Source organism: Crocodylus porosus, unplaced genomic scaffold, assembly GCF_001723895.1.
Source record: "Crocodylus porosus isolate Cpor-Errol unplaced genomic scaffold, CroPor_comp1, whole genome shotgun sequence".
Taxonomy (NCBI): domain Eukaryota; kingdom Metazoa; phylum Chordata; order Crocodylia; family Crocodylidae; genus Crocodylus; species Crocodylus porosus.
In genome coordinates this window covers 85,048,566-85,066,328 of record NW_017728886.1, presented here as the reverse complement: position 1 = coordinate 85,066,328, position 17,763 = coordinate 85,048,566, and the positions used below count along the sequence as shown (strand labels likewise).

Sequence of the window (17,763 nt, the reverse complement as noted above, 5' to 3'; positions counted from 1 at the left end):
ATACAGCTCCATTATTTTCAAGGATACAGCCTTAAAAAACAACCACACAAACATCATGTTAACTTCAATAGAAATATGGGATTCAACAGCTTACTGGTTCCAGTTTTAAAGGAAATTATATTTAATATCAAGGCACATGGTCTCCCATACACATTCAGGGTTTCTTTTTTTTTTACTTGTCATATCAAACAGTGTCTTATATAATGTGTGGTGGCATATTAATGATGTAACAAGTCTGAGCCATAGGGGACACATGGTTCTCACCATGCAGCAAATGTGACCATTTAAATCAACACCAAGAAGGGAACCTGAAGCCTCCCAGTACAATTGCCTGGACTCTAATTACATGAACTAAGGGATGTTCTGTTATCAGTTCAGGCCTTGTGATTCATAGATGATCAGCTCTGATTCTGTTTGACATAACTAAGGCAGGCTGACTGGGGCTCCTGCCCCTTCTACTGACTTGGGGTAGGAGAGGAGCAGATTAAAAAAAAGCCATGCAAGGCACTGGTGGTGCAGCACCAATCACAAGTCACCACTACCCCCTGTGTGTGGCAGCTGCCCTGGGTGCCCTGGATGCCTTTGGCTAGAAAGCAGTGGCACACTGAGCAATTCTTGACTGAATAATCACAACAGTAATTTTTGATTAAAATGAAAGGTCAGCAAGGAAAATACTGCAGGTGAAGAGCAGTGGATAACCATATAGACCAGGTACAGATATTACACTTTTACCAGTATGTGATCGGAAACTGGTCCAAACCTGTAATAGAACAAAAATTTGGCATACTGGTTTTAAAATGGCAGAACCTTCCCAACCAGAGGGCGAATGTGTGTTCTGTTCACTACCAATTTAAACTACATTGCTTAGAGAAAACAGTGTAATTGGTTCTGCCTCTGGCTTTTTGAATGTTTGTGCCTAGCTATAGAAAGTAAATCACAGTGCTTCTTTCTCTCTTCTTCTTTCATGCCCCCCAAACACAATTCCTTATATGACAGATTTACTTTTACATTGAAAGAAGGACTTGACTTTTTTTAGCCTCAAATTCAAACTTTAGCTAAGGTTGGTGTAAGGGGTGTGCCCCATCTGCAAGAGGAAGGGATGGGGTGGTCAGGCAAGATTACTGAGAGAGGGGCCTACCACCTGGGAGCAGTTCCTTCTGTTCTCTATAGAGCCAGGCCAAGACAGATTTACTTTTACATTGAAAGAAGCACTTGACCTTTTTTAGGCTCAAATTCAAACTTTAGTTAAGGTTGGTGTAAGCATTTGGCCAAATATCCTTGCTTTGCAAAGCTTTCTTTTCCCAAAAAGATGAACATCATTCCACTACACAGAGAAACTAAAGAATAACCTCCTCTCCAAAAAAAAAATAAGTGTCCATTTTCCTGCAAATTTCTTGTCCTACAAAATATTCAAATTCTTTAGCTTCTGCAGTTTGCCTTTATGTGCTGCTGCCACCTCTGAGACAGCTGGTGCATACACCAAACTGTAAACAAAAGCAGACTCCTTGGTTTCTACCCAACTATAATCAAATGGAACAGAGGCCACAGAGCTGAAGAAAATAACTATTTCAGTCAAAAGGAGTAGTGTCCTTTTAGGCTAAGGGCAGAAGTCACACACAAACCAGTTTAAGTGATCAGAAATTGGTTTAACTTGTAACGGAAGAAAAGTTCAGTGCACATAACCAGTTTTGAAATAACTGAAACTGGTTTGAGATAAACCTGGTTGAATGTAGTATCAGACTTAACTGATTTGGGTCTAACTACTTTATGAAACTTCTGTCCCAGACCCCTTCCTGGTTCAAGTTAAATCACAGTCCCCCCTGCATCCCAGCATGCTTTGCAGCCCAGCAGAGAAAGGTTGGAGGGGGCAGGGGAGGAGGCAGGGACTAAGGCAAACCCTGGCTGGGGTCTGGGGCGAGGGAGGGGTGGTTGAATACCCTTTCCCTCACTCAAATTTACTGCTGGCTGTGATGGTGGACTACAAATCCTAGAGGCACCTGGAAGCAATAATAGACAGTAAACACATACAGGTAATGTAGACAGATAAACCCATATAAACCCCTCTCAGGAGTACCCATACCTATATTAACTGCTACAATATGAAGCAACATCAAACACAGAATATGGGGGAGCACTCAGCACCCCATGGGATGTTCCCTGGAGCCCCTCCCCTTTAGGGCCCTGGGATGTGGACATGGCCCCGACAATGGAGGCTGCAGACCCTCCTCTCCCAAGTCCATCTCCCCTGTGGGACCTACTTCCCCAGCAACTCCCACTTCCTCTCTGAAGCAGCCAAGGCTCGTCCCAGGGCTTTTCTCCAGTAGCACCTCTGGCTCCTCTCGATGGCTTGGTACCCCACACTGGGCACCCAGGGTGCTCCTACAGGAGCTGAGACCTTACTGGATCTGGTTCCCTAGCCTCAGGCTGGGTGTTTTTCCCCTTTCTGGGCCCTGCTTTGGGTACCAGGGCTCTTTTAGTTTAATGCAGAGCCACATTGCAGGGCTCTGGTTACTCGGCCTAGAGCTGAGGCTAACTTAACCAGCCTTGAACTGCTCCCAGGGCCACCTCCCCGTGTGCCAACCTGCACATCGTGTGGGGCATGAGCAGCCTCAAGCTGCTCCCAGGGCTGGCTCTTCTGTGTGCCAATCCATATACTGCCTATCCAGCTGCTTGCTGGGTTCACGGGCTCAAGCTGCCTCAAGCAGCTCCTAAAGCCTGAGCACCGTGAGCTGATCTGCGCACTCTTGAGGCTCAGGCAGAGCCTCTCCAGAGCTCCTCTCTCCTCGCTGCGTCTCTCTTGAGTGTGCTGAGCACGCTCTCCTTTTATACACTTCGGGAGTTTTGCCCTTTAAGTCCAGCAGACCTGCTGTGCTGCAGTCCAGAATCTGGTTGGGGAGTTTCTCTGCCCCTTCCTTCGGGAAAGGGCTGGTGCTCGCTTTTCTCCAGCTTGTTTCCGATTGGTGGATTTGCTTCACCAATCAGAGTTAAGGATTCATGAGCCCCTCTACACATTGGAGCTTGATCAAGTAAGTCTGTCAGACCTGTAAAGTAGGAATTGATTCAGCCTGATGCTTTTTGACTGTCTGTACTTGGCCTTAAAAAATATTAAGTATTGATATTAAGTATTGGAGTAACTTTAATACAACAGCAACTGGAGTCTGTGGTCAAATGCAGCCTGCATTTGACAACCCTTTGTTCCAAAATGGGAAATGTTTTTTAGTTTGGGCAGCCATACCTTTCATCCTTGCACAACAGTGTGCTCCACACTAACTGAAGTATACTTGAAACAGGTGAGGACACATCCAAGCTAGCTTTAATTTAGGTGTGTCAGGTACCATTTGCAGTGCATTCACAGTGGCACAAGTTTCAGCGTGGGTTGTGAAAGCTGTCTTAGGAGCTTAGGACACGTGTTTGGATGGAGAGCCCATGTTAAAGTCTATGTAGTCCATTAATTAATTCAGTATACAGAATGAAAGCATAACTGTTTCTATTTCCTGATGATTTTTTTTTTTACATTAGATTAATCAGAATCATCAAACTTGATTTTTCTTGGACCAAAGAAGTGAGGGACAACAAAAAGCTTTCTAGCATTTCTTTAAATTGGGGGTGTACTGAATTTTTAACCAAGTGATCTTTTCTCCCTAGTTTTTGGGACATTTGCATTCAGAAGATATTGTCAAAAGCAAGACATCACAAGAAATATAAGTTTTCAACAGCATCTAAAATTTTTTTCTCTCTCAGTTCATCACATTTAATTTCCTTGATATATGTAATATCATGACATTTTTTAAATTTGTGCAGTCCAAAGAATCTTTGGAAAAACAAGATGTACAAGACTTTCCAAGGTTAAAAAAACAAAAACAAAAACAAAACTCAGGCAGAAAAAGGCAGGCATTTTAAATACATCATTAAAAAGCACAAAAGAACATTAAACCACTTGATGCCTGTATCTTGGCAACCAAAAAAAGTGTAATGGAAATTACCTTTTACTTAAAATGAAATCTTAGAATTTATGGAAAGTGAAATAAATCTTTGGAGTAGCTCTAGAAATCACCGGGTCTGTTGTAGATAGTACCCCACATTCCCATGTATTCCCATGCAGCAAAAGGAGAAGGGGATTTTCTTTTTGTAGTTTAGTAGGGTCTCCCTGATCCCCCTCTTGCAAACTATTTCAGTGACCATATGAGAACAGCAACCATTTTTCTGGGCAGGGTAAAGAATGTGCATTGTGATGTCAAAGGGACACCACTTACATAGTATGCCTAAATAAAATCTTAACTGATACTGATGGTGCTTGCTTATGAGAGAGCATCCAGCCACTAGCCCCAAGCACTCATACCCTGAGCAATTTGCTCACACATATATTAATTATTTGCAACATCTAATCAGTCCATTGAAATTAACCTTTGAGGAAAGGAGTGAATGATGATTCAACAGATCCCAGGACTGATCATACCTTTTCACTGTCAAACTCACTGTATTCTAGATGTACTCTATGTATAGCACCCAGGAGAACTTTCTTCATACTTATACTGAAACCAACATCTGTAGCTCTACAGAGACTCTTTTTGAGCTAAGACATCCCGCACCTATGTCAGATAGTTTAATCAGGTAGTATTATACATTAAAGAGCAGCACTGTTATATGAGAAAACTAACCCAAGATATTTTGTTGTTTAGGAAGCACTTATTTTGCAGCACCCCAAGTGCAGGGACTATCACTAGACACTTGAATGTAGATTTAATTTAATTGTATTTATTCCCTGTGGGAGTCCACTGAATGAGCTTTTCACTGCATGAAATTCTGTTTTTCAGCTCTATTAACTGCATTTGACAGCAGTAGCAGTCATTATGCCAGTTGACTTACAGAGCACTACACTTGTGGGATAAATAATTGGTATTTTTCAATAACTTTGCTAAGAGCAAAGGGTGGACTTAATCATTCCACCCATGGAATATCAATTAGAAGGCAAATACTGTTCTAAAAGGAAAGTGCATTCTGCTCTGGCATTGTTTTCATTAGGATGGTATCTAGAAACAGAGAATGTTTGCCATTGATTGTTGTGTGTTCAAATGATTTTATTCAGTGTGCTGAAGTGTCTAGACCTGTTTCCCATGGCACCAGTAAAGCAAACCAGCTCACCTGAGTGGACACAATGTTTTTCTTCTCCCCTGCATCTGTAGAAGAGGCAGAGCTAGCATTTGGAGTCATTGCTATGGCCACATGCTATTTGCAGAGCAAGTTGTTTGTTAATGGATGCACTGAAAGGAAATTTAGCAGTTAGGGCAGGGGAGAGCAGTTATTTTGGGTGGACAGCTACTTACTGAGTTTTGGCAAACCGTTGAGGGCCGTACAACAGGCAGCCAGGGGCAGATAAATATTAATTTTCTAAATTTTTAGGGGCCCCGTGGGCTGGATAGAATGGCCTGGTGGGCTGCATCTATCCCATGGGCTGCATTTTGCCTGTTTCTGAGTTAAGGTGACAAGTGTGAATGCTGCTCCTCCTCTCCTTAAGGAGCTACCTTATCCTCTGAATTTTTACCCGTTCTTTGTAAGTACTGCTTTTTTCCACTAAGAAGAAAAGTATTCTGTATTTTGCAGAAGTGGGTATCCTATCCTATTTTTTTAAATAGGAAAACAGTAAAGACCTTTCTGTACACTTTTGCAGATGCACATAGATGTATTTCCAAAGGTAAAAATCCACAAAATAATTTACTGTGGACCCTCTGTTACTTGCCTTTTTTGACTAGATTCACTTGTCTTAATTTGCCATGGAAAAAATGATAATGTGACCTGGCAGACTATTGACTGACAGTTTATTGTGAATTGGTGTAAATTTGGTGTAAAATGTTATTTCTTACTGTAATTAGATCTCGGTGGGTGCATCTACATGAGACGTTTACTGTGGAGTTGGCTAAGTTGCTCTGCAGTAAATGTCTTGGTGTCTACACGTGTGGTCCTATAAGGATGCAGGAAACTAATAAACTCCACAGCAGGATAGTACTTGTAAATATGAGTAATATTTTGCTGCAGAGCTTTTTCACGTGCAGCAATGCATGTGTAGATGCTGACCCAGCTGGCTGGCGCATGAGGGTGCTTCAGTGCAGGGGCTGCCTGCTGGCTAGCCCCACACTGGAGCTCCCTCATGCCCTGCCAGCCTCTCTACAGCATATTGAGCCAGGTCAGAGCAGCCGCGAGCTGGCAGATTGACCCCCTGGGCCCTCTGTCAGCTGCAGCTGCTCTTACCCAGTTCAATACGCAATGGTCCTAGATGCATGTTTAAACAGTGCACCAGGCAGCAGTAAACTCTGGTGCATTATGCACTGGAGTTAATTGCTCCATGCTAATAGCAAGTGTAGACACACCCTGTGTCTACAAATAATTGTCTGAGGCCAGATTTAAAAAAATACTGACTTTCCATTTTGTCTTTGATAGGTTTAAAATGCAGGACTGAATAGCAAGTAGCTTTAGATTTGAGCTGTACACATTTGTTGCAAAATACAGAGTATAAGCTTCTTAGAAGCAAGGAGCTTCAGTGGATTTGGAGATAGTAGTAGAATTGGCCTAGAAATGGGTCTGTATAATTGAAAGGCAAGGCTTTCTTAGAGTGATATGTTTTATTGGACTAACTATGGAGTGGGGATAAAGTTAGGCAAACTTTCAAATGCAAAACATTCTTCATCAGGTCATGCCTGGTAACCTGAAAAAGAACGTCTTGCATTGGAAAGCTTGTCTAACTTTATTCCCACTCCACAGTTGATCCAATAAAACATGCTACAGTGTAACTCTTACACTTTTTATAGTTGAATCATTTACAAGACTACAGTTTGGCTTGCATGGAAAAAAACTGGATCCTTTTTATATGTGGAAATTTTTAAACATAAACTATTTACTAGCAGATGATGACTAGAGCTGTCCCAGACTGAATTGTAGGGTTAGGTTTAGGTTTCAGTCTAGGAGTGGGATTCTTCTAAGGAGACTAAAGGCATTAGGTACCCAAATCCCACTGTTCCTTAATGGGAGTTGAGGAGCTAGCTATCTGAAGCTCTTTTGATAATCTCAGTCAGGAGGCTTAAATGTTTCTGATTTAAAAATACACATTTTTAAAATCAGAATGGGATTATTTTTAGTTAGGCAATTTTGACTTTAAAAAAACGACAAAAGCACCCTAAGGATTTGTATTGCTGTTTTTTCAGCAGTTTAACTCTGGCTTGTTTTGCACAAAACATATGTAAAACTAACATGTGTGAATGTATGTGCAGGCCAGCCTAATACTGAGTCTGCAACATGCTTCCCTGAGGTTTATGAGTTCTAATAACTTTGCTTATACAAATGTCACCATCTGGAATAAGCTCATGTGACTTCTTTATTCTGAAGGAACACACTGATTATATTTAGAAATGTGAGACTCTCTCTAGAATTCTTTGTGATATTATGTTACAGCCTCACACTGAAATTCAGTAAGGGGAAATTCATTTGGAATGATTATAAACAAAATAAAAAACTAGGAAATATATGATGATGGTGATCTTCAGTATCATTTGACTCTTGATGGGGAATCAAAATAGGATGAGTTACTCAGCCTCAAATATGCTATGAAGTATCAGTTATTCAGCATTTTTGTACCCACTGGGCATGTCTACATGAGATGTCTACTGCAAGGTAGCCTAATAACACTATGGAGTAGCATGCTGGTCAAAAACCATGCTAATAAACTACTACACAGTGTAATTAGGCTACTGCACAGTAGCCGTCACAAAAAAGTGCGTTGGTGCTACTGTGCAGTAAATGTAGTTACTAAACGTTCGGTTAATACTTCATTAAGGAAGTACAAAACTAAATGCATAGTAACTATGGCACATTATTGCATGTGTAGACACACCCACTATATTGTAGGACACATGGGCAGGACCCTTCCCAGGGCTGTTTATCGGTTTTATCTGAAGAATATCAAATGCAAGGGAACAATCAGCCAGGTTAAAGCGGGTGGCTGGAGATCACTCTGGATAATGATTAGCCCATGGCATGGTGTTTAGACCATTTTTCTGCAAAGCGGGAGATGCAGGCTCAAACTTTCTCTGGGTGAGTACCTGTTGAACTAAAGGGACAGCCCTAACCTACGAAGTACTGTTTTATTCCAAATAGAAACAGAGTCACAAACTGTAAGTGGGTACCCAAAAATTGTGGAGGTGCCACTTGTGTACATGTAAGTAAGTAGGATCTGGACCCTACTTTGAACGGAAGTACTCTAATCACTAAATTAATGGCCGAAGTCAGGCATCAACTGCCGAGTTTGTTTAAGAGTACAAGCTGTTGTGGGTGTTCATACCTTGCAATGAGTTTAATGGTTCTGTCAGGTATAGGGATGCTGTGTAGATACCTAATGGATTGGGAATCTATGTAGACTTCAGGTACCTACCAGCTCTTATTTACATAGCAGTGGAGTTTAGGCAGATTTTTGGGGTCTAGGTGTTTGATCTTAATTGTTTCTGACCATGCTCTGAAACCTTTCCCTAGGTGTCTAGGGAACTTTTCAGGGAAAAATGGATGTTCCTAAGTGGCTTTTTGGCCCCTGGTTAGGGGGAATATAGATTGATAAATGTTCAGACTTCTCTCTAACTTCTAAAACAAAATCTTGTATCATTGTGTAAATGAATCTATTCTTTCAAGCCTTCAAAGTAGAAAGGTACTTTAAGGTTCTCCCCCTCTTGGCTCACCATTTGTACTTTGGTGAGCGTGAAATGTGACCAATTCAGAATTTTCTATTCCTTCCCTTTTGCTAGGGATAGAATTCTATTGTTTCTTTGCATAGATTCAATGACAATACAAGTGCAGAACTGTAGAAATACATGGTCTTCAGGTACTTTCCCTTTTTGGAAGCATATTTTTACCTGTACAACTTGGATGTTACATAAAGGATAACTGTAGGAGTTCACTGGTTGAGAGAGAGCTGGGAGGTGAATTCTGCAGTAAAGCTGCTCTTTTCTTTTGGAATAGGGTACTCTGATTGATATTACCAGTCTATGGAAGTACAGTTAAAATAGCAACATTCAAATGGTCTATGCTCTGTCATGTAGACAAGATTTGACATTTTGTGTGCTATCACTAGATGGTTCCAGGCAAGTTCAGCTTTAGTTTGTACCCATGCAATCTCTTTGCCCTTAATAATGCTCCCATTCATACCTCTGTCAGGGCATGCATCAAAGCAGAGTTTGCCCTGTTATCTCTGAGACAGGGTCTATCCTGCTAGTCAGTAAACTGAATGGGAGTTTGCGAGTGAGGTTTGGGTAAAAAAGACAAATATGCTGGGGTAGCATATAGCACGGCTGTACAACTACCAGCTTGCAGGCTATTTGTGCCTTACAAAGAATCTAAAATTGCAGCACTCTCACTCGTTGTGCCTGTGGTATCAGTCCCTGGGGTCCCCCTCCATCCTCTGGCTTCCACTTCCAAGAGGAAGTGTGGTGTGGCCTTGGAAGTTGAAGTTGAGCCTGGGGCTATGTGGATGTGTGGTGCAGTAGTGGGGGAAGCACCCAAGAAGCCATGCAGTGCAACAGTGGGGTGCATTAGTGGCCAGGCATGGACAATGCAGCCGAGTTCTGAGTGAGCGCATCTATACAAGATGCTTTGCACAGTAGCTCATTGCTACCGTGCAGTAGCATTGTCAGGCACTAACTGCGAGGTGACAGTACTGCACAACAGTAACGAGCTACTGTGCAGTAGCGTCAGGAAATAAAATATGCAGCGATGGTACTGTGCAGTAATGCTGGTTACTGTGCAGTCCTGTAGTACTTACGTAAGCAAGTGCCTGTGCAGTCTTCTGCTTATGTAGATGTTGCTGCTGCATGGCCCATGGGGCCTGTGGCTTGCTGCTGGTGTTACCCAGGGGGTATTCAGCCCCCAGTCATTTAGAAGTTGGATAGTTCTGGTATATATAGTTCCTTATTAGTGATCATGTGACCTTACCCCTCTTTAAAAAATGTTATCTTTTCCGAGTAGCTTTTATGTTAGTACCAGATACTGAACTGGAGAAGACCCATGGGAGGAAATGAATTGAAAACTGTAGGATTTTTGAAAGGCAGGACTGAGAACAATAGAAGCGCATGTTTATAGAGGATATCTCTTACAATTTCTCAAAAACATTTTCCTTTAGTAAAAGGAGTTAAATGAAAATCTTTTTGGTTTGGTAAGTTTGATATTCTTAAATGTTGTGAACAAGCATATAAAAGCAAATAAAATCTTGTTTACTTTGCAGAGTGTGACCCATAGATCCAACAGAATGAATCTTCCTCACCAGTTCTACCCCTCTATTAATACAGTGCAGTCTTGGAGATTGAGAGCCATTACCATGAATGGAACAATTAACTCCCACAAATCCTCTCTCCGTTTCAGCTTTCCCTCTATTTTTCATCTATACTTCTTAGAGACTAGAAATAAGCAGGATAGACTATTGATTGCTATGTCTTAGTGCACTTTCTGCATATTATATTAAGTTATGAGGAATTTGCTGTAAGTTGTCTTTGGAAAGACTGTTTCCAAAGATAGTATTAAACTTTGGTAGAACCATGGAACCATCATTCTTGTGAAATTAAGACAAGTAGAGCTTTTTTCTTATACTCCAGTTAACAAAAGCAACAGAGGTTTGGTGACAAAAATGCAAAGGTTATAAGATTACTGCTGCAGAGTTTAAGCCATTATTTAGGCAGCAAAAGAATTCTACTGGTGTTTTTCAACCCAACAACTTTTATCTCCTTTTTGTAATGAATGCATTGCACAGAAAATGCTGATGTAGTGTAACATGAATGTTTCCTATCTAATTCAATTATTTTAGATTCTTATAAAGCACATAAATTGCTTTAGTACCTAGCCAGACAAGGTTCTTTGGGTAAATGTGATATTTTTTATTAGACAAATTAAATAGTTGGAAAAATTATTTTTTGCAAGCTTTTAGGCACAAATAGGTACAGAGAGAATCTGCTGTTGTTTTGTGTTCTCCTGGATGGAATAGAAGCCAATACACAAAATACAAGTCTGTGAAAATGCAAATTCATGACAGTAAGGATCAGGGGTCATGGGAGACAATAGGTGTGAGGCAGCTGACTTGGTGATAGAATGTGGCTGGTAAAATGTTGAAACATTAACTGGTATTATTGGTTGGAAGGCAGGTTACAATGTGCCATAAATCCAGTGCATATTTAGTCCATGCTTTTTTGTATGCAGTAGACTTATGAAGCGAAGTTCATAGGTTCGTCTATGAAAGGCATTTTGTAAATTTGCTTAGAGGATTAGAACTAAGAGATTGGAGAGAGTGGTTGTCTTGTGAGAAGTGTGCACTCACAGGTAATAGGGTATTTTTTTCTTTGATAGATTTTTGGTGTGTGTTCGTTCTGGTACACAGTTGTTGTTTGGTTTCTCCTATATATTTTCCATTAGGGCATTTGGTGCACTGGATGAAATATATTACATTTCTGGAGCTACAGGTGTAAGATCCAGGAATAGTGATGGTTCTGTTGTGGGGTGTAGTTATTGTGCGAGTGTTAGAGATATGCTGGCAGGTTTTACATTTCTTGTTTCAGCATGATCTGGATCCATTCAGTGTGCTTTGGGCCATAGTAAGTTTGGATACAAAAAATAATGGACTAAATATAGACATAGGATTTATGGCACATTATAACCTGCCTGCCCTCCTGAATACCTCAGGTAACCTTTCTACATTTTACCAGCTACATTCTATCACCAGGTTAACATTCTCCCTTCCCTCTCACCCCCACCTACCTGTCTCACACCTATTGTCTCCTATGGCCTCTGATCCTCACTCCCACATATTTGCATTTTCACAGAGCTGCACTTTGCATATTGGCTTCTACTCCATCCAGGAGAACACAAAACAGCAACAGACTCTCCCTATGCCTGAAGAAGGGTGTTTGTGCCTGAGAGTTTACACAGAACAATTTTTCCAGGTATTTAGTTGCTCTAATAAAAGATATTACCTTTAACCAAAGAGCCTTGTCTGCCTATGTTCAACACAACTACAACAAACAACCCTCTAATACCTAGCTGCATCTAAAGGTACACAGACATCTGTCTTTACAGTGTTTCTGTGTACTCATGCTATATAATTAGTTAATGTGATGGGGAGTTATTTGTCATTACGACTTGTGGATTATTTCAAAGAGGAAAATGGAAGTGGGAAGGGGAGAAGTGATTGGAATTTAATTAAAAAACCCCCACCATCATCATTCTTAGCTGATCGGAGCTTGATGGGAACTCTTGGGAATCTTGATAGTTTACCAAGCACTGGAGTTTTGTGGGTAGTCAGAATAAAGTAGGGGAACAAAATTAAGGTAGGATTTGGAATCGTTACTCTCGTTGACTTAGTGGGATCAGGAATAAACCAACACTGAGTGTTTTTTTTTTTTTAAAAAGGTCTCAAACTTAATCCCTTTTATACCTATGATGTTCTCATTTTCTGCACTTAAAATATTTCCTCATGGAAACTTAGTGATCTATAATGCATTTTAAAACTTACTGGGAATAAAGTTACCCTGTTAATTATAAAGCAAAAGAGGATTTTTTTTTTTGCGTGGGAATTTTTCTCATACAGTCTTAAATTCTGTAGATGGATTATGAGTTGGGTTAACAGATGGGTTTTTTGGCATTAATTGTAAGCCACCATAGGCCTTTCTAAGCAGGGCGGTATCTAAATCTAAATAATAATGATGATGATGATGGTTCAGCATGTTATATTGAAGTACTGGTGCACAGTGTGATACCAGGATTATGCATAGCTACCTTTGGTGACTCTTGTTAGAAACACTTCTGTGTTCCAGCAGTTACTTCTGTGCAATCCCATTGGTGAAAGTGGGAGGCAATGGAATTGCAAAGGTGCTGGTAGCAAAAAAGCTAGCTTGAGCTGTCAGTTCCAGGTGGATTTTGTAAAGTTGGCCAAGTAAGATTAGATATCTTTTTACTTGTAAATTAAGGCAATTTAACCTGGAAATAATTTATAGATAAGAATCTTACTGTGAAGGTTGGGTGAAACTGTTTCATCAAAACTTTTTTTTCAGTGGGGCATTAGAGTTTCAACTAAGCTTAACATTTTAAACAAAAAAAATCTTTCCCTTGACATTGTTGAATTTTCACTCAAAAAAATTATAATGTCCTCAAATTGAATATTGTCAAACTTTTTTTCAGCTAAAAATATATTTTCTTGGGTTTTTGACAAAAAGTTGATGTTTTCAATACAAAATTTCAGAAAAAGTCCTTTTTTACAATAGTTTTTGATAGACATTTCCATGGCAAAAATATTTTCCAGTTGGTTCTACTCATGCTGTAATCTTTCAGACTAACTTTTCAGACTACGAAGACACTTCTATTAGAATCATATTGCTAAAATCCTCTCCAGTCTGGAAAAATCTGCTTCTTCCTTTCACTCTCTTTTTTATGCTTAAGGTAACAGCTGTACCCCAAAGTACTTGAAATGCATCATTTCATGTAGGGATCATCCAGTAAATAAACCTCTAAACTGAAGAGGTTCTTTACTTATTACTATTAGATTAAAGCATTCCCAACTGTGTACAGACAGCTGTCAGTACTCTGATTTCCTTAAGTAAGTTTGAAGTAAACACCTTATCTAGTGGAATTGGTTCAGTAATCCCAGTGTGCTACTCTCCTAAAGCATAACCCAAACCCCATTGATTACAGGTGGTGCATTTCAACTGACTTAAATAGGAGCTAGATCTGGCCCCTCCACTGTGGTAGTGAATGCTGTACTTTTAGAGCCCATCTAAATGAAAGCAGTACTTCAACGTGAGAAAATTCAAAGTAACCAATTTGCACTAACTCACATATAGTTCATGTACTCAAATAAACAGCGATCTTTTACTTCACTAACCAGCATTGCTTTCACATGGGAGGGGGGAATTTTCTTCCAACGTATGTGTTCATCATTGTTATTGGACTCTATTCAATGTGGGGTTGGCTGTATGATGCATGGTAGGATAGCTTAATGGAAGCTAGCTACGGTCACTGCATTTTGCATGTTGGGATCAAACTCTAAATACCCCATGATTCTTCTTTCTTTGACTCAGGATTTACATCTTTTCAAGTAGTCAGTATATTTTCAAGATCATTATGGACAAAAATGGCTTTGCTATGTGATGCTCATAGGCTAGGCAGGTATAGAGGCTTGCACAGATATATCTGCAGTGATTTTTGTAGCTCTAACCACAACTCACAGATGTTTGCATCAAGTGGAGAAGGGAGTGGATGAGAACAAGGGGGAGAATGGGATTGAGAAGCTGCTTCAGGAGGGACCTTCTCCAGAATGGTTTGCTCTGTGAAGTGCCATTTCTAGAGAGACGATTGCATTGCAAACTAGTGGTAACTGTGCAACTTCAGAATGACCAAGGGCACTTCCCTACACAGTTTCATGGGGCTTTCCCTGGAATTACAGGAACAGCACCCCAACATGAGAGTTCCCCTATCTACTCAGAAACTGGTGTGCAAAAACTGCCTGCTACTGATAATTTGCTATCCAATTTGACAAGGGCAGATTAACCAGTAAGGCTGTTGTGATGAAGGTAGGAGAGCTGTTAAATAGATACAGTTGCCATGTATTCATAAGTCCTTAGGAGGTTTGTAATAGCTGTGGACACTTTGGCTTCCCCACTAGCGTTTGTGTAACAGATATAACCCACATTCCTATAGTTACCTCCTTTCACTTGGTCTTAGAAACAAAAAAGGGCATTTCTGTGTCATGCTCCAAGGTCTGGCTGACCACTACAATAGGCAACTGCAGCTGCAGTACCTGCATATAGAAAAAGCATAAGAGCCTGGTGTACATGCAGAGCAGGAGCTGGGGAATGAGAAGGGGAAGTAAGCTGTCCCATAAAAGCCTTTTTCCTTAAATATTTCAGGCTCTAGAAGGTATTATGCCCACAGAATGTCTTTTAATAGTCAGTGGAGGTAACATTTAAATTGTTTTTCCTTTTTTCAGGCAAGCCTGTAAATGACACCTGACTGCCTTTCTGGGAACTGGATGAATTGGCATAAAATGTGTTAAATAGCTTTTCTCCTTGTTAAGCAAATAGATTGAATGTATTTTTTATGCTACTATTCATCTCTGCATGCCTAGGCCTACAGTTCTGAAAACATTTTCATGATTGTCAGTGGAACACATGCGCTGTGAAATCTGTGCCTGTGTAATTGGTGGCTGCATCTTTAGGGACATGCTATCTTAAGTTACATTAGGGCAGGGGTGGCCAACCTGTGGGATAGGCAGCCTCTGTGTGTAACATGGCAAATTTGAGAGGGGACAGGCAGCACAGTGGCAGGTAGGTCAGGGGGCAGAAAGCAGAGAATCGGGTCAGTTTAGGCATGGAGGACAAGGCAGAGAGCAGAAAGCAGAGCAGCAGATTTGGGCAAGGGCAAGGGACTAGAGTGACATTTAAGAAAGGGGTGGGGCTAATTTGTCACCCCCAACTGCCCTAAGGAGCAAAGTGTATTCCACTGTAGGCGCAGCTTTCCCTTCAGGAATCTGACCAGTGTACAGCTAAAACATTCGTTCATAAGGAGACCATTTCATCTACCAGTATATTTGATTGCCTTCTCTAATTCTTGAACAAAGACAGAATGCATGGAGTCTGCTAAGCTGAGAGCATAAACCCAAAAAAACCCTTAATTTTTTCACATATGTTTTCAGAAATAATACAGTGTATTCTGTGATTAGAATTTGTCTTTCTCCTGGGGAAGTAGCTCTGTAAGATGGAGGCTGGCATGAAGCTTTAAACTGAAAAATGAAGGGGAGAAGGTTAAGACATACTCCTGTAATCTTCACATGTGTCAATTCAAAGTGGAGAAGAAAGTCAATAACCAAGAAGAAGAAAATCAGGTTAAATGAGGGTAAGGGAAAGAAATATCAATAGGTAGGAAGAGGAAAGAAATAGCTAGTATTGATGAAAACAGCAATTACACAGACAGTACAATTAGTGATAGGGATGTGCCTAATCTGGCTACAATATGGGATGTGGTAAAAACCCCCCAGAACAACAGAAATGTTTTTATGCAGATGCCAGAAACAACAAAATGGAAAGAATCTTAGCTGCGGGTGCAGGACATGAAACCAAACATTAGCGGGATAATGGGAACCTGGTAAAATAGCTGTCCATGTGGGATACTGGCATTGAAAGGTATGTTCTGATCAAGAAAGAATAAATGTAGAAGTGGTGGGCTATCATGGTATGTTAAATATGTGATTGACTGTAAAGAAGTAACGGATAACATTGATAAACTAAAATCTGCCTGAGACAAAAATTCTTTAGGAAAAGATGATAAAGTGATTCTCCTGATACAGGGATAAAAGTTTTTAGTTCCATGGGTTATATTTAGATATATAGAGAGATACATAATATTCTTAGGAAAAAAGTCTACTAGGAATTGTTTCATCGTGCAGCACTTTAATTTTGCAGATATAGTTGCTTTATTTATAGAATAAAATATAAAAATGGTAGGGCCCAGATAATCCTGGATGTAACAGTTGACAAATGTCTTTGAAAATTGCTGAACAATCAGAGATGATGCTGTTTGATTTTGTTATGTAATGAGATCCTTATGGAAAACATGGTTGTAGAAAATAATTTTGAATTGAATAATCATGAATTGATTCACTTTCAATTTAATGGAAGAATTGACAAAAATAGGTTTGCAATGAAGGATTTGTATTTCAAAAAAGGTAAGATTTGTGAGAATTTAGGAAACTGATTAGTTAAAGTAACCTGGACTGAGGTGTAGGAGGACTTGAATGTGAAGGAGGCTTCATTTTTCTCAAAATCAAAGTTATTACAACTCTCAGAAATTTATATCCCAAGCAGTGGATAGGAATGAGGCTTCAGTTCTGAATGGAAGAATAATCTCAAGAAGGACATTAGCAATAATCCTATTTCCTATAAGGATTCAGAAAAAAGGATTGAGCAGTGAAGGAAGTTGCATCTTAGAAGTTAAGAACTATGTAATGCAGTAGAAATCACTGGAAATCAAGCTCAGAGGATAATAAAACAAATAGCATAGAGTTTGACAGCTCTGTAAATGAGAGGAGAACAAGGAAAGAAGTGGGGCTGTGATGCTGTGAGGACAGAGACATGGATGACAGCATGGGCAACTGCTGCCACCTTAGTCAGGGGGGGTCCTTCCATGGCTGATCCTACCGCCTGGAGGTGTTCCCCGCAGCTGATCCTACTGACTGGGGGGAGGGGAACCCCCTCGGTGGGTGATTGCTGCGCTGTCTGTGAGCAGCTGCAGCCATTTCTGGGAGCAGCTGCAGCAATCAGCCAGTACTCCCACTTGCCCCCCTGCCCATCGCCTAAGCAGTGAGTGCAGTCGCTCGGGGGGGGGTGCACCAGAGCTCTCAGAGGGTGCATGTGTACCCCCATGCACCCTCCTCACGTTGCCACTGTGTGACAGAACAAGAAGCAATGGTTTAAAATTGCAGCAAGGGAAGTTTAGGTTAGAAATCAGAAGAAAATTTCTCACTAGGATGGTAGTAAGTCACTGGAACAGGTTACCCAGAGAGGTTGGGGAATCTCCTTCCTTGGAGGTTTATAAGACTTGGCTGGACAAAGCCTTGGCTGGGATGATATAATTGGGAATAGTCCTACTTTGAACAGGGGTTGGATTAGATACCATCCTGAGGTCCCTTCCAACTCTAATTTTCTGTGATTCTCTAAGGATAATATAGACATGGATCCAAACCAAAATGAATATTTC

The 17,763-nt window shown here is 40.6% G+C and overlaps 1 protein-coding gene across 3 annotated transcripts in view; it reads left to right on the top strand.

The window, feature by feature from the left end:
• PDE1C (phosphodiesterase 1C) overlaps positions 1–17,763 on the top strand; it is a 479,499-nt gene that overhangs the window by 36,780 nt on the left and 424,956 nt on the right. The window lies entirely within an intron of this gene.